Source organism: Zingiber officinale, chromosome 2A, assembly GCF_018446385.1.
Source record: "Zingiber officinale cultivar Zhangliang chromosome 2A, Zo_v1.1, whole genome shotgun sequence".
NCBI lineage: Eukaryota > Viridiplantae > Streptophyta > Magnoliopsida > Zingiberales > Zingiberaceae > Zingiber > Zingiber officinale.
Window position 1 is genome coordinate 154901002 of NC_055988.1, and position 23173 is coordinate 154924174.

A 23173-nucleotide genomic window follows, 5' to 3' on the forward strand; every position below is an offset into this window, starting at 1 on the left:
GTGATTCAAATTTTTAACAATAAATTAGGTCAAATTGGGATTAAAAAATTCCAAAAATAAATATATTTGGTTAAAAATATTTTCATGGATATATTTACGATCAGGACAATGATACAAACGCATAGAAACTTATTTCATCAAATTCCGATATCTCTAGGTCCGTATTTATTTCTTCTAATTTTTTTCCTCTTTTATTTAAAAATAAATAAATTCTGGGACGAATTCCTGAATTCGTCCCAGATTTTGGGACGAATCCAGGGATTCGACCCAAAATTAGGAACAAAAACATATTTGATGCTAATAACCCTATATCTACATCTCATCCCGATTCCTATGTTCTTCCCCATTTCTTTCTCCCCCGTTCCCCCTTCCAACATGCGATTTCCAGGGTTTCGGCCACATCTCCGACCGACGACGGCGTGATCTGCGACAACCGCTTGCTCTCCAGAGGTGGAAGGTTTTCGATTGGTAAGCCCACTGCTCTCGGATCTCCCTCTCTCGGCGACGGCGCGGGCCTTGCCGTGGCTGGCCGAATATTGTCCGCGTCGCGGGGCTGCCTGCCGTCGTGGGCTGTCCGGCGCCAGGCGCGTGCTGGCCACCGCCAGGCGCGTGCTGGAAGCAGAGAACGATCCGTTCTGTTGTTGGCGATCAGTCGAGTTTCCAGAAACAAAATCGAAGTCTCCATTCTGTTGTTGGCGATCAGTCGCTGGATCGTGGTCGAATCCGGTGTCAATTGATGGTGAGGAAGCCCAGCAGCAGTTGCTGCGCCATCTGCGAGGGTTCAAATCTTGCATCAATTTGTGCTCCCTGCGTTAACCACAAGCTAGTGATTTCTTTTGATCATCTTTGATATGGAGCTGGATATGGGCAATTGTCGGTATGTAGTGATATAATTTCAGAAATTTCAGGTTAAACGAGTACAACCCTCTGTTGAAATCTCTGAATACCGTCTGTAAATCTCATTATTCGAAGCTGGACGATTTGCTCGCCAAGAAGGTTAGTGTAAAGCCCGAAAAATTCTCGAATTTATTTTAAAATTATTTTAGGATTTTTGTGGAATTTTTAGATATTTTTCCGGAATTTTACGAGTATCGGAAGTAGCAAAAAGAATTGAAACGAAAACGGCCTAAGCGGGAATCGAACCCGAGACCTATGGTTTAAGGGATAATGTTAGTAACCAGTGAACCCAGCAGGGCCGTGCTGAGAGAAAGGAGAAACATTTATATTTATATTAGAGTTGGACCGGAATTACCACATGATATAAATAGGAGGTTTAAGTGGGTTGGTTTATTTCTAATTGGTTCGTGACCTTCTCCAAACCCTCACCGAGACCCTCTCCCTCTCCCGTTTCTTTCTCTCGGCGCAGCAAAACAAAGCAAGGGAAACCTAGGGTTCCTTCCCTAGGATCGTGTGTTCACTTTCCGGCGACAACACCCGTACGAAGTCGGTTCTTCTCCGCGAGAGGAACGCGAGGACGTAAGCGGTTCGTCGAACGGAGCAGTTTTCCGGAAAAACCTAGCGGATAAATCGTAAGAAAACCTTGCGATTGAGGTAAGAAACCCCTCACCTGCAGTATAATTGCTCTCGCTTGTTAGTTTTGGCATTAGTTCAGTAATTTTACTTTTAGGGTGTGCTTTTAGTGCACACCAAGCGTTCGATAGAATGCTCGGTTCCGAAGGATGCACCAATAGGCGTCCTAACAGAATGTAAAATGAATTAGAAATATTTTACTCGGTTTATTATCAGTTATTACAGCTAATGGATCAGATATCCATTGGGTGGGCTCCCACAGAGCCTCTAGGTTCGGATAACCTAGCTCTAGGTTCGATAACCTAAACAAAGAAAGTAAAATAAAAGCAAGATTCATTGATTTTACTTTTGTTCACTTGGATCGAATATCCATGGGCGGACTCCCACCGTCCCTAGGTTCAGATAACCTAGTAACCTTGGATTCGGAACTTGCAATCCCGGGTCTCGTAGGGATGCGAGCACAGTAAGTGTTCTGCCATGTTTAGTATTTTCATCTATTATATATAGTTTTCAAATTTGAAACCAGTGATGAGAACACTAGTTTAGCTCGAGTTCGAGTTCGATTTACATGATTCGAGTTCATGTACAGATTTAGATATATGCATGATTAGTTCAGTTTTATGCTCAGTTTATAAGTATGCCATGTTCAGTTTAAAGCATGTTCAGTTTTTATGTTATGCCATGCTTTGTATGATACCATGCCATGCCATGCTTGCATATTCAGTATGTTTTAAACAGCATGATTTAAAAACATAATCGCATCGTTGCATGTTTTAGTGAGGTAGATGGTTTCTTACTAAGCTTTAAGCTTACAGATACTATTTTCCTTATACTGCAGATACAGGTAAAAGGAAAATGGACTAGCAGTGGAGGCTGGAGGTCAATGCAGATGAGGATGTGTGTGGAAGGAACTGGAATAAAAGATCCTCTGGGGATTTAGCATTTACTTAGGCACTTTTCAGTTTATTAGTTCAATTTCATGTTTTAAGCAATTAGAACTTTTAGAAATTCATATCTTCATGCACTTTAAGTTGTTAAAATGCCATGAACCAGTAAACCTTGCTTTAGCTTAAGTTAGAATTGTTACTACATGTTGTTAGAATGTTTATTATACATTAGATAGTTGTAGTGGGAGGTTTTGGCACGAACCAATGCTGAAATCAGAGTTTCTGATTCGAAATCAGAAACCCTGATCGGTCAGCCGACCGATCAGGAATGAGTTGGTGTCACGGGATCGGTCAGCCGACCGACCCAGGCACAAACAGAGAGTTGGCAAGGGTTATGGATCGGTCAGCCGACCGATCCCGTAGCGAACAGAAAGCTAGGAAGTGCACTGATCGGTTTATCGACCGATCAGGGCGCTCCTGGATCGGTCGGTAGACCGATCCAACTGCGTACAGAACGCAGCAGAAGCACAGAGGCTCACCGATCGGTCTCCCGATCGATCAGGGTGTTCCTGGATCGGTCGGTAGACCGATCCAGTTGCGTACAGAAGCGAGGTAAGCTTATGGATCGGTCAGCCGACCGATCCAGAGGGTGCCTCCGTGCCAGTATCAGCTGGAACGATCTGTGAATCGTTCCGACGGCTCAATCGACTCACGGATTGGTTGAAATGTCTGATTTCAGTTAGCAGGACATTCGAGAGGCATAGATTGTCTCTCCTAGCATGTGTGCAACACTTAGATACTCTTAGAATGTCAGGTTAAGACTTTACAGTAATTAGTTTAGCAAATTTTAAATTAGCTCAGTTTCCGCACAGTCGGTATAGCAGTATTGTAGCGATTCGCCTTACAGCCTAGTCAGTAGAAGGCGGGTCGTTACAGAGTGGTATCAGAGCAGTGTTCCTTACTTCCTACACACACATCAGCATTGTGCCTACAGCTTCCAAGTAAGAGTATCTCTCACTCAGTTTTGTTTTCAGCTTTCATATCAGTTATATGTGCTTTCATGTTTGCTCTCATGTTGGTAGTTAATTAATTCATGTTTACAGTAATAGTATTTGACATTTTACCAGTAGTTAACTATGACATGATAGCCTAGTTATATTTATGTGTTCTCTGCTATTTAGAAAATGGTACGGGGACGTCCAGCTAAGAAAGCATCAGCGGCTGAGCCCCAGCATGAGGCAGGCAGTTCAGTGCCTCCCCCAGACCTTACAGCAGGAGATAGCCTCCTTAAAGGCTAACCAGCAGACTACTCCCCCAGTCACTCCAGTACCAAACCTCACAACTCCAGTAATCACAGAGGTAGTACCAGCTCAGCCTGCAGTACCAGTCCCAGTAGCCCCAGTAGCAGGGACTAAGAAAGAAGCTTACCTTATCCAGTGGCAAAGAATTAAGCCCGAGAATTTCTCAGGCACCAGCGAACCATGGGATGCTCAGGCATGGTTTAAAACACTGGAAAGCACGATGGAGCTTCTAGACTGGCCAGAGCACGAAAAGGTGAAGTGTGCCTCCTTCTGTTTAACAGGAGATGCACGCATGTGGTGGGAGCGGATTAAATCGAAGTGGCCAGTAAATCAGATGACATGGGCCAACTTCGAGAAAGAATTCTTCGAGGAATTCTTTCACATGCAAGTCACGAACCGACACTATGACGAGTTTACAGAATTTCGTCGGAGGCCGTGAAGAAATTCAACAGGTTGGCCCGTCTGTGTCCAGAACTAGTCAGCTCAGAGAAGGAACGAGTACGCTTGATGCTGAAGATGCTCAGACCAGAGATCGCAGTGAATGTGGCTGGTGGCGTTCATAGGCCACAAACCACAGAGGAGCTAGTGAGTAGTGCTCTGATCACCGAGCACTATCAGCACAATATCTTCCAGCAGAAGCAGGTTTCCACAGAGCCCAAGGGACAAGCTAGCTCAGGTACTCAGCAGAAACAACAGGGACATAGCTCCAACTGGAAGGGGAAACGTAAGGCAAGCAGTGACCCAAAAGGAGGACCAGCTGGGAAACATTCCAGACACCCCAAGTGTGCTACTTGTGGGAAACATCATCCAGGAGTTTGCCGCAAGGGTACGCGAGGTTGTTTTGAATGTGGACAGGAAGGGCACATGGCTAAGCAGTGCCCGAACAAGAACAGTCTTCCTCAGCCTCAGCCGATACAGTATGGAGCTCAGCCACCGCAGCTACACCAGATGTATGCTGCCTTAGATGGTCCACAGATCAGTCAGGGCAGATTAGAAGCCCCCATAGCTACCACGAATGCCAGGATTTTCTCACTGACCAGAGAGGACGTAGCAAGGCGGTTGTCACAGTCGATCGGTATATTACGACATGATGCAACTGTTGTTTATTCGATCGGGCAACCCACTCTTATGTATCTAGGGCGTTTGCCGAAAAATTAGCAACACCTCCGAGTACTCAATAGTCAGTTTCGACAACACTACCCTCAGAGACATTATGGCATCTACACATCGGCTCAGAGCAGTGCCGGTCATTATAGCAGAGAGAACTTTTTTCTGATAGTGCTAGAAATGAATGACTACGATGTCATCTTTGGGATGGATTTTCTAATCAGATACGGCGCTTGAGTGCCGTAAACAAAAGGTTATATTCCAACCTGAAGAAATGCAGTTTGAGTACATAGGAAAACCAAAGAGAAAAGCGAAGAAATTCTCTCAAGCACAGCAGCTAATGGATTCAGGATGCATGGGATTTTTAGCAAATGTAGTCAACACCAGCCAGGACAAGAACCAACAGCTATCAGAGGTTCGAGTCGTTTGTGACTACCCAGCAGTCTTCCCTGAAGAGCTACCAGGCTTAGCACCAGACAGGGAGATTGAATTTGAGATAGAGCTCATTCCCGGCACAAATCCAATTTCCAAGGCACCGTACCGCATGGCTCCAGCAGAACTGAAGGAACTTCAGGAGCAATTACAGGAGCTTCTTGACAAGGGTTTCATACGCCCTAGTCACTCACCATGGGGAGCACCTGTGTTGTTCGTGAAGAAGAAGGATGGAAGCATGCGTCTATGCATAGACTACCGTGCCTTGAACCAGGTCACAATTAAAAACAGGTACCCTCTCCCCAGGATAGATGACCTGTTTGACCAGCTAAAGGGAGCCACAGTGTTCTCTAAAATTGACCTCAGATCAGGATATCACCAGGTTAGAGTCAAGGAAGGTGATATACCTAAAACGGCTTTCAGGACCAGATACGGACACTATGAGTTCGTAGTCATGCCTTTCGGCGTGACAAATGCTCCAGCTACTTTCATGGACCTCATGAACAGAGTATTCAGAGAATACTTAGACAAGTTTGTCATCGTGTTCATCGATGACATTCTTATCTATTCAGGCACTCAGGAGGATCATGCAGAGCATCTGAAGACAGTTTTGCAGATCCTTCAGCAGAACCAGCTGTACGCCAAATTCACGAAATGTGAATTTTGGCTGGATCAGGTAGCCTTCCTAGGTCACATCATCTCCAAGGATGGTGTTATGGTAGATCCAAAATAGAAGCAGTAAGTAACTGGAAGAGACCCAGAAACGCCAGTGGAAGCTTTACGGGATTAGCAGGCTACTACAGAAATTAGAGGACTTCTCGGATAGCCTCCCCAGCTGCTCTCACCAGAAGAACAAGAAATTTCGGATGGAGGAGGGCTGCGAGCGACTGAACTAAAACGGAGATTGACGGTGCTCCTATTTTAGCTATACCGGAAAACACAGACGGCTTCGACATCTACAGTGACGCCTCTAAATGGGATTAGGAGGCGATGATGCGGCGAGGCAGGTGATCGCCATGCCTCCGGACAACTCAAGGATTATGAGAGGAACTATCCTACTCACGACCTTGCAGCAGGGGTGTTCGCTCTCAAGATTTGGAGACATTATTTGTGCGGAGCTCAGTGGAGTATATACAGATCATCAAAGTCTGAAGTATTTCTTTACTCGAAGGATCTGAATATGCGACAACGGAGATGGTTAGAGCTGGTCAAGGATTATGACATAGATATCCTCTACCATCCAGGGAAAGCTAATAAGGTAGCAGACGCACTCAAAGTCCAATGCCACCTTATTATCTTTAGCGACTATGTCACCACCCCTAAGGAAGGAGATTACAGATTTTAGTCTCGAGCTTATGGTTGGGCAGCTTTCCACTATGTCCTTAGCATCTACCTTGCTTGATGATATCCAGACAGCTCAGGAGCAGGATCCCGAAATCCGAAAATCAAGCAAGGGTTAGCGGAATCAGAAAGTGGAGAGTTCGAGTGTCCGCCAGTGGGGTAGTGTATTTTGGTGACAGACTCTGTTCCGGATCGAGCTACGAGGCAGATTCTAGACGAGGCTCACGGACTCCCTATGCGATGCATCCCGGTTCCACCAAAATGTATCGGATCTAAGGAAACGATTTTGGTGGCCTAGGATGAAGCGAGATATCGCCAGATACGTCAGCATCTGTCTAACCTGTCCGAGGGTTAAGGGAGAATATCGACCAGGAGGAGTTTTGCACCGATCCAGATTCCAGAATGGAAGTGGGAGGATATCTCTATGGACTTCATAGTGGGATTACCCGAACCACGAATGGTTTGATGCCATCCGGGTAATAGTCACAGTTGACTAAATCACCCACTTCTTAGCTATCGAATATCCTCCATGGAGCGACTAGCTCGGTTATATCTCAAGGAGATTGTCAGGCATGGAGTCCCACGAACCATTATATCGGACAGAGACAGAGATTTACATCACACTTTTGGAAGTGTGCACGCTATGGGCACCCGATTAAAATTTACACCTTCCATCCTCGCAGACGGATCGGAGCGAGTAAATCAGTACTCAAGATATGCTCGAGCTTGTGCCTAGATTTCAAGGAAGTTGGTGCAAATATCCGAGTCTAGCGGAATTTGCATACAACAACAGGTTATCGTGCCACTATCGGCATGGCACCTTATGAGGCACTCTATGGGCGGAGGTGCGGATCACCAATCTCTGTATGAGAGTGGTGAGCAGGAAGGAACTAGAGCCTATGCATCTAGTAGCAGATACCACTGCACCCATCTGATGATTCACGGAGGATAGAGACAAGACAGAGTCCGTAAAAGCTATCTGCCGATACACGCACCCTAGAGTTTTCAGTTGGGGATACAATTTTCCTCAGAGTAGCTCCCATGAGGGGAGTCATGCGTTTTGGGAAGAAGGGCAAGCTAGCTCCCAGATATGTGGGACCATACCTTATCACGAAGAGAGTGGGCAAGGTAGCATATGAGCTAGAGTTACCTCAGGAGATGTCAGCTGTCCACAATGTATTTCATGTCTCCATGCTGAAGAAGCATATTCCAGACGCCACCCAGGTGATTGAGCCCCAGTTGGTACAGGTCCGTGATGATCTCAGCTATGACAGTCGGCCTATTCAGATAATAGACCGAGCAGTAAAGAAGTTACGGAACAAGGAAGTACCATTAGTCAAAGTCAGTTGGCAAAATCACACAGCCGCAGAGGCGACATGGGAGACAGAGGCCAGCATGAGACAGAAGTACCCAGAATTGTTTTAAATTCGGGGACGAAATTTTTATAAGGTATGGGGGATTGTAAAGCCCGAAAAATTCCCGAATTTATTTTAGAATTATTCTAGGATTTTTGTGGAATTTTTAGATATTTTTCTGGAATTTTACGAGTATCGGAAGTAGCAAAAAGAATTGGAAACGAAAACGGCCTAAGCGGGAATCGAACCCGAGACCTATGGTTTAAGGGATAATGTTAGTGTCACGCCCCAGAGGAGTCTCTGTCCGAAGAAATTTCGGCAGCATCTCCCCTGTACGGCGGACAATATGAAACTTTCTACATATCACATATACATCAGCCACAGGCGGCTGGAATGATAACAATAAATAAAAACAAACACCACGCAGTTTATAAAGATATTCAGCCTCTGGCTGTCACAACCACGCAGTTAATAGTAGTAATCAATAATAGTAGAACTCTGACTCGAAATCCACCCTACTCCACTACACTCGTAAAGCTCAAATCCAACGAACTCACCTCTTCTGCCGTCCAGGCAGGCATATAGTAGAATAAAAACCAAACCATCCAAAAGACCATCAAACGGTAACAATCCGTACAATATCCATAAATAAAATCCAAAACAAAACTAAAACATAGTCTGATGGAAGAAAAACCAAAATAAAGCAAATAACAACCTAGTAGAGAGCTAGCTCTACGTGCAGATGGGGGGCCAGCGACTGGAACTGCTTCGGACAATCTCAACCTGAAAATATCAAACACTCAGAAGGTACAACTGATATGCATAATAAAACAAATAACAGACAACACTAATCATGCGTACAGTCTCCTGAATATGAGGAGGATAAATGCAACTGAAATGAAATCAGAAGATAACTGTACTGACCGGATCAAAGTATAAAGGTAACAGGTCGTCAGACCGAGTGAGTCATAATCCTGTATGCATGTCAATCAATGCATCCAAACAAATGCAGCATATAAGTGCAGCAATCACAAGCAAATAAAATGCAATAAATGCATATGTCAACCCCATACTTGAAATCAATGCTCCGTGCAATGACAGAGAAATGCTGTCGGAGTACTCCTCTCCTGTGACCCCAAATCATAAATGGGGAACTCAATGCTCTCATCTCCGGTACACGATGACGGGAGGATATCTCACTACCATGAGTCCGACCAACGGAGCCAAACAAAGTCCACCATCCGCCGCCAGCTACCCTAAATGCCAGAGCAAACAGAAGGAACCGGGCTACCAGCCGAGTCACGACCAACAGAGCAATGAGAACCGCCACACACGGATATACAAATCCATGGGTGATGTGTGCGACATATGGCGGCGATGAGCTCAACCAAAGTAGAGCCGATAATCGCGACATGCAATCATGACGTGATACTGAACATGGCAATCTCATGAATAACATGGCATGATCCATATAAATAGATACAAAGTGTGTACCACAAGAAGACGTATCAAATAGAAGGTACACAAATCGAAGAGGGTATCAAATAAACCCTAGGTCCAGAATATAACAGAGCATGTGGTTAGGTCACTACCTAAGGCATATGTGATCAGGTAGATAATATGCAGTGCAGAATAAATAAACAAACAACATGTACTAATCATGTAGTGACCAACCGAAATAAACAGGTAACACAATTACTGTTATATGTTAAACATATTATCATGCATATCAAAAGACATAAGTCAAAGTACCCGCCTCCGAAAATAGAAAGGATCGTATCCGGTCCAAATCTGACGTCGAGATATCGTCTCGCGTCAAGGTCCTGTGACAAACAAATAAATCTTTTTATTTAGCTACACTCCTATAAATAGCTAAATAAAAACCTCCTACACTAGATTAGGGCAATAACCCAAATCAACAATCACATAAACCTAACCCAAAAACCTTACCTCACTTCTCACAGCAAGAATGTTACTGGAAATTATGGCCAAAACAATCACCGCTGCTGTGGAACCCCGATCCTCTACCAGCGCAATGAACCTACAATTATAGATCACTATACTCAATGAGCATGATCTTCCACCCAACACAAGTGCTGCTCACAACACGAATCAAAGCACAAAACCAAAAACCAAACCTTAAACCCTTACCTCCAATTCACAGTCGTTACAAGAACCAATAGCCACTGATTCCAACCACAGCACAACCCCACAGCAAGTTCCTACTGCTGGAATCACAAAATTGCTGCCCAAATTAGAGTTGTTGCTGCCGGAATCAGAAACACCCCACAAAACGTAAAAACCTCACCAATCTGTGACCTCCAAGATCAATAAGGCACGTGGCTGGAGGCTAGGGCAGAAGCAAGGAATCGGCTGGGGAAATTCGGGATGAAGGCAGTGGAGAGAAGGTCGGCACTGCTCGGCGTCGGCGGAGATGCTAGGGCACAGAGGGAAGGCTCGGCCAAATTTAAACCAGACACGGCACAATAAAGGAAAAAATGGTGCTCTGCCGTGGGGAGGAAGGGAGGCTCGGTCGCCGGCACAGAGAATTGGAGAGGGCGATGGCGCTAGGTTAAACCTAGTGGCCGGCGAGGTATCGGGAAGAAGAAAAGAGGGAGTCGCGGGGGCCGGCGTTGCTTCGATCCAGAGAGGGCAGCGGTGCAAGAGGGCACAGCGGCTTCGGCAGGGCTCAACGGCGGCCGGTGGATCGTGTGCGGCGTCGGTTAGGGCTCGAGAGGGTGCGGCGGCGTCGGGGAAATAGGGAAGAGATGCGGGAAATGGCTCGGGTTCGGCGACAAAAGAAAATGAAAGAAATAAAGAAAATGAAAAGGAAAAGGATATATATAAATATAATCTTTTCCTCGCTTAAATCGGGTAGCCTAAACAGGCTTTTCCGGACCCCATTTTTATCCCCGTCAACTCGTCCGTACGAGCTCCTAAAAATTCCTGAAAAAATTCCAAAAATTCCAGAAAAATCCCTTATTAATATTCGCCTATTTTCCGGTATTTTACATTCTCCCCCACTAATAAAAATTTGGTCCCCAAATTTCAGTATCTACCATCAGCAAGTACTAATAACAGATATAGAGTATAAATGCTGAACGGTAAACAATTTACATCCTCAAGTGAAAAGATGGGGATATCGAGTTCGGATCGTATCCTCGAGCTCCCAAGTAGCCTCCTCGTCCGAATGATGCTGCCATCCGACTTTAACCAGCCGGATAGTCTTGTTCCGCAACTGACGCTCTTTCCGGTCCAGAATCCGTACCGGAATCTCCTCATAAGTAATGTCAGGCTGAACTGGAACTGGAATATCTGTCAGCACATGCGTCGGATCAGGTACGTATCTCCTCAGCATAGATACGTGGAATACATCGTGGACGCCTGACAGGGACGGTGGTAGTGCCAACTAGTAAGCTACTGCTCCAATCCTTTCCGAGATCTGGAAAGATCCAATGTACCGCGGAGCTGGCTTACCTCTGAGGTCAAATCTCTTCACCCCTTTCGTGGCCGAAACTCGCAGAAATATATAGCCGCAAATAGAGAACTCAAGGTGTCTCCGACTCGGGTCAGCATAACTCTTCTGGCAGTCTTATGCTTTTGACATCCTCCGTCTGATAATATGGACCAACTCCGCCTCACGTTGAGCCCTATGAGGTCCCAACAACTGGGTCTCTCGGATTCTCGTCCTGATCGACGACTGAGCAACTATGGTAACAAGAATACTCTGCTCTGTATGTCCCTGCTCCTCAATGTCTAACTCAGAGAAATCCTGAATCAAATCTGTGACCACAACTCGGTGGCAAGCTAAAGTCCCTCTGGACCTCTAGCTAAGTGCATCGGTAACCACATTAGCTTTTCCCAGGTGATAGCTAATGGTACAATCATAATATTTCAGGAACTCCATCCATCTCCTCTGTCGGAGATTAAGCTCCTTCTGAGTGAAAATATATTTGAGACTCTTATGATCAGTGAGAATCTCAAATGTGATACCGTATAGGTACTGCCGCCAAATCTTCAGGGTAAAAATAACAGCGGCCAACTCCAGATCATGAACTGAGTATTTTCTTCTCAGGCCCCTCAACTATCGAGAAGCATATAAGAATACTCTACCGTGCTGCACCAGAACAACACTCATACCCTGTAGAGACGCGTCGGTATAGAGGACAAATTCGTCCTCTCCTGAAGGTAAAAACCAAAAATCAAAGCAGACACTAGTCTCCGCTTCAGCTCCTAGAAGCTGGTTTTGAAATCCTCAGTCCAAGTAAACTTCACGCCTTTCATGGTCACACGTGAAAGTAGCATAGCTATGCGGAAGCAACCCTCGACGAAAGATCTATAATATCCTGCGAGTCACAAAAGACTGCGGATCTCCTACACTGATTTCGGCTGCTTCCAACGGTAACAACCTCTATCTCCTGTGGAACCACGGTACACTCCTACTGGTGACCGTGTGTACCAAACATCATAACAAAAGACAATCCAAACCAGCACTACTGATAATCACATATAGATGTTCTTGTCGAATCATCTCTAGATCTATGCAAAGGTAGTGTACGTGACTCACCGCGGATCCGTAATAGATCACAATATCGTCCACAAAGATAATGGACACCTATCCAAACATCCTCGACATACTAGGATCATCGAGTCCCTGAAAACATCTAAGGCACTGTAAGCCTATATGACAAAAAAACCAAGACACATAATGTCCATATCACAGACATTCCTATCCATAAGATCTCCAATAATAAATCGAAAAAAAAAATATGATCATCAATAACATAAATCACCAAAGAATAAATCCTCCAGGGTGAGAGCAACGCTCCATCACAGGAAACACCACATATGTGGGAGCAACGCTCTACCACAAGAAATCCTCAATATGTGGGAGCAACACTCCACCACAAATAATTTGAAATATGTATCTGCAATAAATATAGGAGCAATGCTCCGCTACCAGCAATCCGTGATATGTGGGAGCAACGCTCACCACAAAATAATACATAAGTACCCCAAGGCACCTAACTATCCAGCTAGAGATTGTACAAGATCTCTTTACCACAAATCACTGTGGTTAGCCTAGGCTATAACTACCTAGTAACTAATCAAATCCATCATCAACTCTATCAGCATCCTAGTGGGTCATCCACTGATAGGAAAATTAGTTGATGGGTTAATCCAACAAACGACATAATGCAGTCACTCCACATTCTGCATTCAGTATAAGTAAAATCATCATACTGCTACCAATGTATACACCTCGCACACATGCTCACACAACATATGTATGATCAACAAAATCCTCCAATTATTATACACCAAACATACAACTCAGGTTTATTCAGTATGATACCTCTAACAATACATACCGAACACGTGTGCAAAATCAATATAGGTATAAACGACAATACCCCTCAAACAACCTCACATGGCATATATACACCTATGCCAAGAGTATAACCAACATATACTTTCAATAAAGCATACTAAACCCAGGTGCACTCAAATATCAAACATAATCAAAAAAACAATACCTCAGATACCACACCAAACACATATGTACATATCACAACTCAGATTAAATCGACAAAATGCCTCCAACAAAACACCACCGATGTACATATACTACATCTCGGATTTAATCAACAAGATATCTTCAATAATACCTCCAGATACATACACCCAACTACATATCTATGATCCACAAGGAACCTTCAAACCATATCAGAACATGGATACATATACTACTTACAAATGGACAATCTACCACAGGACTCCTACAACCCAAAATAATCATGATATACATGCAAAATCAGTATACCAGCTCAATCAAAGAGACCAACCTTATGCTACCAACACTCATGGGTTACCGGTATATCTAAACAAAATTCATGCATATGTATCAAGCATGAATACATCAATCAAAAGCAACCCAAAATAAAACAGTCTAATCATCCATTAACAACCCTGCTATAGGTTCAAAGGAACTAGTATCGGACAAGAAAGATATACACACCGTGGTATAACATTGTCAGTCAATGTCATACACTACCAAGACTATATCCAATGGAAAAAATTTTATCCTCATAAATCCAAAATGTACTCTCCCAGTAAACCCTAATAACGATTTTATCCCATAAGTGTTAAGCAATTAGCTCTACACTTCCTTACATCAGCGGGGTCGCATATTCCAATGCACCCTCTAAATTATCCCACCAGGTATATACAGTCCACGGTCAAAGTTTTCATGGAATAGGATACATCGATCCTTTATAACCTATCCAAGCCGACAATGATATATGGCTAAATCAGTCCTTTCCACGCCAGTACAAAACATGTACTCAAATGTGCTCTAGATATATAACTAAGCACAAATAACCTAAAGGTTCGAACCTCTAAAAATAGATCATGGCAATCCTCTACTGATCAACCAACAAAACTAAATCATTCATCTACTAACTAATCAAGAATACCTTAATCCTCCACAAGCAACTAAGGTATATCAAACCACAACTACCCAACTCGACAAACATAAATCAGTCTTCTACTGACCGATTTAACAAGTGTAAATCAATATTTACTGACGAAAATTAACTAAGATAAAATGGTATACAATGTTGTTAAATAACTAAATCAGTTCATGGGTCAATTCAACACTAATTACATCAACTCAAAGTAGAAAATGTCAACCCACATAATATCATATGTATAAATGTGTACGACCCAAAAGACAAAAGTCAGAATTCAAGAACATCAAAACACCCTCATTTTTTTTTATCCTCAAAAATAACAGCCCAAACCATATATCAGATGAATAAATCTCTACTCCCCATGAGGGCAAGTTAGCATTCAAAAACATCAATCATTATTTATCCACATAGTCCCATATCAGAGGAAGCATATATCATTTTTTTTTTTTATAATCCTGCTAACTATCCATAACCAACCAGATTTATTAAAATCTCATAGGCACATTCAACCGTAAACTCTTCAGCACCAAATTTATAATCTGATCACCAACCATAATCATCAAACCTGTGAATATCAACATGACACTCACTATGTCACCATCAACGACAACCCCATATAAATCATCAAAATAGTCATCTACTAATAGATCATCAAAACCAATATCTAATAATAGATCATCAGACGACCACATAACATTTACTCCAATAAATCATTAGAAATCAACATATCACAATATCTGATCTCACAATATCCCTCAACCTCAAACCATTCTCAACAATGATCAAACATGGTAACTCCCCTAATGAACAATTTTTTCATCATATCGGGTATCCTAATATCCAAAAGATATGAGTATCAAACCTTCACTGGCTAAAACAACATAAATATGTAGGTATCATCCACTACCCAGTTATCAATAGCAGAGGCTGGTATGTGCCTCCATTTCCTACTAGTAGTAACAGAAGCTAACACTACTGATGGTATGATAAGAAAAATCACCATAGATTATAATCCTTTATCTCTATTAAGGTCAATCATGCTCAATGGCTAATCCATCACATGTAATATGTGCTACTACAATCAAACAGGTACTACATAAAGAATGCTAATACCTATCATAAACTATAAAACTAAACATCATACCTATATGCCGTCTGGAGATGTTCCATCGCTGTCCAGTCCCCAAAATGACCTCGGAATTCCGTACGAGAAAAACAAACACCGGAAATCCATATAAATCCAAAACGGAAGTCCATAACATAATCGAAACGGACAAATCCGTGCAACCGAAAATAACTGCCCAGACTAATCTGTCTCACAACTAGGGCAAGTATAAAAATGTCCCAAAATACCAAACGCAGGTATCACACCCTGCTCTGATACCAATGAATTGGTATCAGATAAATCTCAAAAATCCAACACGCAGAAATCAAACAAATATCGCCAAACTTTGGCGCTCTGATACCATATCAATTAGTATCAGGTTATATCAACTATCCGAAATACGAAAACAAAGATCGTAAAACTTAAGCTCTCAAAATCCAGAACACATAGCAAGTATCGTATACCGTCTGATACCACTTAATTGTCACGCCTGGAGGAGTCTCTGTCCGAAGAAATTTCAAAGCATCTCCCTGTGTGACAATATGAAACTTTCTACATATCACATATACATCAGCCCAGGCGACTGGAATGATAACAATAAATAAAAACAAACACCACGCAGTTTATAAAGATATTCACCTATTGTCACAACCACGCAGCTTAATAGTTCAATAATAGTAGGACTGACTCAAAATCCACCCTACTCCACTACACTCGTAAAGCTCAAATCCAATGAACTCACCTCTTCTGTCGTCCAGGCATATAGTAGAATAAAAACCAAACCATCCAAAAGACCATCAAACGGTAACAATCCGTACAATATCCATAAATAAAATCCAAAACAAAACTAAAACATAGTCCGATGGAAGAAAACCAAAATAAAGCAAATAACAACCTAGTAGAGAGCTAGCTCTACGTGCAGATGGGGGGCCAGCGACTGGAACTGCTCCGGACAGCTCAACAATGGAGGCGGGTGAGTCCAACACTCAGCAGTACAACTGATATGCATAATAAAACAAATAACAGACAACACTAATCATGCGTACAGTCTCCTGAATACGAGGAGGATAAATGCAACTGAAATGAAATCAAGATAACTGCATTGACCGGATCAAAGTATAAAGGTAATAGGTCGTCGGACCGAGTGAGTCATAATCCGTATGCATGTCAATCAATGCATCCAAACAAATGCGCATATAAGTGCAGCAATCACAAGCAAATAAAATGCAATAAATGCATATGTCAACCCCATACTCTGAAATCAATGCTCCTGGCAATGACAGAGTAAACGGATGCTGTCGGAGTACTCTGTCCCGTGACCCCAAATCATAAATGGGGAGCTCAATGCTCTCATCTCCCGACACGATGACGGGAGGATATCTCTGCCGGCTACCACGAGTCTCCGACCAACGGAGCCAAACAAAGTCCACCATCTGGCTACCAGCTACCCTAAATGCCAACGAGCCAAGCAGAGCGGAATCCGGCTACCACGCCGAGTCACCGACCAACAGAGCTAAACAGCAGAACCGCCACACACCAGCCAGATATACAAATCCATGGGTGATGTGTGCAGTACATGTAACTGGCGATGAGCTCAACCAAAGTAGAGCCGACAATCGCACAGCATGCAATCATGATGCATGATACTAAACATGGCAATCTCATGAATAACATGGCATGATCCATATAAATAGATACAAAGTGTGTACCACAAGAAGACGTATCAAATAGAAGGTACACTAATCGAAGAGGGTATCAAATAAACCCTAGATCCAGAATATAACCGAGCATGTGGTTAGGTCACTACCTAAGGCATATGTGATCAGGTAGATAATATGCAGTGCAGAATAAATAAACAAACAACATGTACTAATCATGTAGTGACCAACCGAAATAAAATGGAAAACACAATTCTTGCTATATGTTAAACACTTTATTATGCATATCAAAAGACATAAGTCAAAGTACCCGCCTCCAATAGGAAAATAAGATCAGTCCGGTCCAAATCGACGTCGAGATATCGTCTCGCGTCAAGGTCCTGTGACAAACAAATAAATCTTTTTATTTAGCTACACTCCTATAAATAGCTAAATAAAAACCTCCTACACTAGATTAGGGCAATAACCCAAATCAACAATCACATAAACCTAACCCAAAAACCTTACCTCACTTCTCACAGCAAGAATGTTACTGGAAATTATGGCCAAAACAATCACCGCTGCTGTGGAACCCCGATCCTCTACCAGCGCAATGAACCTACAATTATAGATCACTATACTCAATGAGCATGATCTTCCACCCAACACAAGTGCTGCTCACAACACGAATCAAAGCACAAAACCAAAAACCAAACCTTAAACCCTTACCTCCAATTCACAGTCGTTACAAGAACCAATAGCCACTGATTCCAACCACAGCACAACCCCACAGCAAGTTCCTACTGCTGGAATCACAAAATTGCTGCCCAAATTAGAGTTGTTGCTGCCGGAATCAGAAACACCCCACAAAACGTAAAAACCTCACCAATCTGTGACCTCCAAGATCAATAAGGCACGCGGCTGGAGGCTAGGGCAGAAGCAAGGAATCGGCTGGGGAAATTCGGGATGAAGGCAGTGGAGAGAAGGTCGGCACTGCTCGGCGTCGGCGGAGATGCTAGGGCACAGAGGGAAGGCTCGGCCAAATTTAAACCAGACACGGCACAATAAAGGAAAAAATGGTGCTCTGCCGTGGGGAGGAAGGGAGGCTCGGTCGCCGGCACAGAGAATTGGAGAGGGCGATGGCGCTAGGTTAAACCTAGTGGCCGGCGAGGTATCGGGAAGAAGAAAAGAGGGAGTCGCGGGGGCCGGCGTTGCTTCGATCCAGAGAGGGCAGCGGTGCAAGAGGGCACAGCGGCTTCGGCAGGGCTCAACGGCGGCCGGCGGATCGTGTGCGGCGGCGAAACCGTGCGGCGTCGGTTAGGGCTCGAGAGGGTGCGGCGGCGTCGGGGAAATAGGGAAGAGATGCGGGAAATGGCTCGGGTTCGGCGACAAAAGAAAATGAAAGAAATAAAGAAAATGAAAAGGAAAAGGATATATATAAATATAATCTTTTCCTCGCTTAAATCGGGTAGCCTAAACAGGCTTTTCCGGACCCCATTTTTATCCCCGTCAACTCGTCCGTACGAGCTCCTAAAAATTTCTGAAAAATTTCCAAAAATTCCAGAAAAATCCCTTATTAATATTCGCCTATTTTCCGGTATTTTACAGTTAGTAACCAGTGAACCCAGCAGGGCCGTGCTGAGAGAAAGGAGAAACATTTATATTTATATTAGAGTTGGACCGGAATTACCACATGATATAAATAGGAGGTTTAAGTGGGTTGGTTTATTTCTAATTGGTTCGTGACCTTCTCCAAACCCTCACCGAGACCCTCTCCCTCTCCCGTTTCTTTCTCTCGGTGCAGCAAAACAAAGCAAGGGAAACCTAGGGTTCCTTCCCTAGGATCGTGTGTTCACTTTCCAGCGACAACACCCGTACGAAGTCGGTTCTTCTCCGCGAGAGGAACGCGAGGACGTAAGCGGTTCGTCGAACGGAGCAGTTTTCCGGAAAAACCTAGCGGATAGAATCGTAAGAAAACCTTGCGATTGAGGTAAGAAACCCCTCACCTACAGTATAATTGCTCTCGCTTGTTAGTATTGGCGTTAGTTCAGTAATTTTACAGTTTTCAGTTTTAGGGTGTGCTTTTAGTGCACACCAAGCATTCGGTAGAATGCCCAGTTCAGAAGGATGCACTAGTAGGCGTCCTAACAGCATGTAAAATGAATTAGAAATATTTTACTCGGTTTATTATCAGTTATTACAGCTAATGGATCAGATATCCATTGGGTGGGCTCCTACAGTAGCCTCTAGGTTCAGATAACCTAGCTCTAGGTTCAGATAACCTAGAAATAGCAAAATAATCAGTATTTTACTTTTGTTCGGTTGGCACTGTACTTGGATCAGATATCCATGGTTGGACTCCCGTCGTCCCTAGGTTCGGATAACCTAGTAACCTCTTGGATTGAACTTGCAATCCGGGTCTCGTAGGGATCTTGTGCGATATGTCTGATTGCAGGGCCCAATGATGTTTAGTATTTTCATCTATTATATGTATAGTTTTCAAATTTGAAACCGATGATGAGAACACTAGTTTAGCTTTCAGTTCAGGTTCAGTTTACATGATTCGAGTTCATGTACAGATTTAGATATATGCATGATTAGTTCAGTTTTATGCTCAGTTTATAAGTATGCCATGTTCAGTTTAAAGCATGTTCAGTTTTTATGTTATGCCATGCTTTGTATGATACCATGCCATGCCATGCTTGCATATTCAATATGTTTTAAACAGCATGATTTAAAAAACATAATCGCATCGTTGCATGTTTTAGTGAGGTAGATGGTTTCTTACTAAGCTTTAAGCTTACAGATACTATTTTCCTTATACTGCAGATACAGGTAAAAGGAAAATGGACTAGCAGTGGAGGCTGGAGGTCAATGCAGATGAGGATGTGTGTGGAAGGAACTGGAATAAAAGATCCTCTGGGGATTTAGCATTTACTTAGGCACTTTTCAGTTTATTAGTTCAATTTCATGTTTTAAGCAATTAGAACTTTTAGAAATTCATATCTTCATGCACTTTAAGTTGTTAAAATGCCATGAACCAGTAAACCTTGCTTTAGCTTAAGTTAGAATTGTTACTACATGTTGTTAGAATGTTTATTATACATTAGATAGTTGTAGTGGGAGGTTTTGGCACGAACCAGTGCTGAAATCAGAGTTTCTGATTCGAAATCAGAAACCCTGATCGGTCAGCCGACCGATCAGGAATGAGTTGGTGTCACGGGATCGGTGCACGAACCAGTGTTGAAATCAGAGTTTCTGATTCGAAATCAGAAACCCTGATCGGTCAGCCGACCGATCAGGAATGAGTTGGTGTCACGGGATCGGTCAGCCGACCGACCCAGGCACGAACAGAGAGTTGGCAAGGGTTATGGATCGGTCAGCCGACCGATCCCGTAGCGAACAGAAAGCTAGGAAGTGCATGGATCGGTCAGCCGACCGATCCAGAGGGTGCCTCCGTGCCAGTATCAGCTGGAACGATCTGTGAATCGTTCCGACGGCTCAATCGACTCACGGATTGGTTGAAATGTCTGATTTCAGTTAGCAGGACATTCGAGAGGCATAGATTGTCTCTCCTAGCATGTGTGCAACACTTAGATACTCTTAGAATGTCAGGTTAAGACTTTACAGTAATTAGTTTAGCAAATTTTAAATTAGCTCAGTTTCCGCACAGTCGGTATAGCAGTATTGTAGCGATTCGCCTTACAGCCTAGTCAGTAGAAGGTGGGTCGTTACAGTTAGCCTTCAAGCCTGTTGTCTGTGGCGTTTTGACTTTGTATTGTACTACACTAGTGACTTTCAATTTCAAATTTTCCCGAATGGTACCACTGTATTTTCATCTCGTTTGAAAAAAAAAACTTTATTTCGCTCAATTGTTTTTACTAATGGATTTTTCTTCGACAGCTTTTATGCTCTTTCTTTTAGGTGAAATGTAAGTTTATTTTCGTTAAATGTTTTGCTGTTTGTGTTTTAGAGGAAAGCAGATCAGCAGATTAACTGGAGAGTGATGCAAAATGTGGAACTCAAGGCATTGAAGGAACGGCTAACCTACTTGAAGAAGAAACTTGTTGAAGGTTTGTTTCTTTGTAGGTAATGCAAGTTAAAGCATCCCTTCTTGCAGCAAGGATGCTTCATTATGTTGCGGTTCGATTTTCTTGAAACTGATATTGCTCTTGCAGATAAGGCTAAGGTTTCCAAAGAATCAAATGATCTGAAGTTGAAATATGGGTCATTGGAATTAGCATTTTCTATAGTGAGATAATTTTACTTTTATACTCTTCCTACACTTATTCGTCCTTTCTTTAATTGTATGCTTCTAATATGTCTGAACTTTTGTTAATTATTCATGTTTTAGATGAAAAACAAGCAAATAGAAGTATTAGATAAACTCAGTAGCGATCTTATGTCCAAAATCTCAAAATTATTTATACACATCTGAATTGTAAGATAATATAGCTATGTAAAAGAAACCAAAAAATATACCAATTAAGATTTTCAAAATTAATTGTACACATCTTAATTTAGAACTATCAAACCATAAATCAACTTTTTTTCATGATATGCATCTTTTCCGTATTAAAAGGCAATCTAATTTAAACAAAGCCAAGTCCCTTCATCAGCCTATCTTAATTATTAGTACCACATATACAAGATGTCCACATAAAAGCATAAAAGAGGAGAGGATTACAAGGAGGATGTGAAAAGAATCAATTAGGCGAAATTAATAAAAATGATCAACAAGCATCCAACAACTTTTGATGCCATCATTTTGCTTAATTTTTATAGTTTGATAAATGAGCTCCGAAAATATATCCTTTTTGGTCGTCCTAACGTTTTGTGACACTTTACAATTAATCATATTTGCTTAGCAATAAGTAAACTTTGTACCAAAAGCAAGTGATTGAACTTACTAGAGAAAAGAACTAGTGTAAAGAACAGTAGTTGTGTCTTAGACTCCTAGTCCAGGATCTATAGTAAGTTTCAACTAAAATACATAGAAATTAGCAACTGTTTCACTTAGATGAGGATCAGGTGCATGAAAGCTAAAGGAAGAAAGATTTGCATATTCACCATGAAAACCATCTTTAGTTTACAGAAATTATTTGCATATTCACAGAAAATATTTTAAACATTCTTTAGTTTACATTAAACACCAAAACACAACCAAACCAAGGACAAAACTATAAATTCAGCAAATTAAAATGAAAAATAAAGTGAACAAAGTGAGGAAATTTGAACCCTAATACCATACTACACAAGATCTCTTTCTCTCTCTATATATATGATGTGCCAATTATATTAGGTTGTATCATAGTTACGATACTTGTACTTAGCTTCACGATAATTCTTATACTTTTATTTACCGTTGCTATCACATGGATGGTTCATATCGTTGGTAAATAGGGCATTTATTTGAATGTTTAAGGAATTTCACAGTTATGTCTTTTTTCTAATCGTTCTTGTTACATGGTCATATCGTATCATATTTACAATCTTTCTTGTTACACATGATCTGGTTTATTTGTTTGTTGTTATGTAGGCAAAGGAGATTTGATGGGGAGCAAAGCTTTTGTGGCAGACGAAGATGACTTGATGTATTATTAGTTTATTTACCTTCTTGATGGATGATGAACTTATATAACATTGGGTTGTTGAACTTTGTATAATATTTTCTAGAAGCTTGAACAAGATTATTGAGATCTTTATATTTGTTGAATTATGAGTTGAGTTCAATTATTAATACTGTATGTGAAATTAGGATGTGTTAAATGTATATTATCTGTTATTTGAATTTGGTGTTTATGTATCTATGGATTGAATTGTAGAAATAAATTGAATCTGGAAAAAATATTTAATATAGGGACGAATTTGGCGACGAAAATGATTTGTCCCCGTTCTATCATAATTAGGGACAAATTTATTTCCGTCCCAGATTTCGTACCAGAATCTGGGACGAATTCTGGATTTGTCCCAGAATCTGGGATGAATTCTGGGACAAAATTGAA

General features: G+C 42.2%; 1 long non-coding RNA gene across 3 annotated transcripts; it reads left to right on the plus strand.

Moving 5' to 3' along the window:
- The first annotated feature begins 290 nt into the window (after nucleotides 1-290).
- Nucleotides 291-22908, plus strand: LOC122042845. Of its 3 annotated transcripts, none has more exons than XR_006129373.1 (5): nucleotides 291-877; nucleotides 973-996; nucleotides 21142-21257; nucleotides 21347-21420; nucleotides 22708-22908. It is a non-coding gene; the product is annotated as an uncharacterized LOC122042845 (long non-coding RNA). The 3 variants fall into 3 exon arrangements; XR_006129371.1 differs by having other exon boundaries at nucleotides 292-739; nucleotides 909-996; XR_006129372.1 differs by having other exon boundaries at nucleotides 293-739; nucleotides 909-996; nucleotides 21142-21241.
- Nucleotides 22909-23173: the final 265 nt, after the last annotated feature.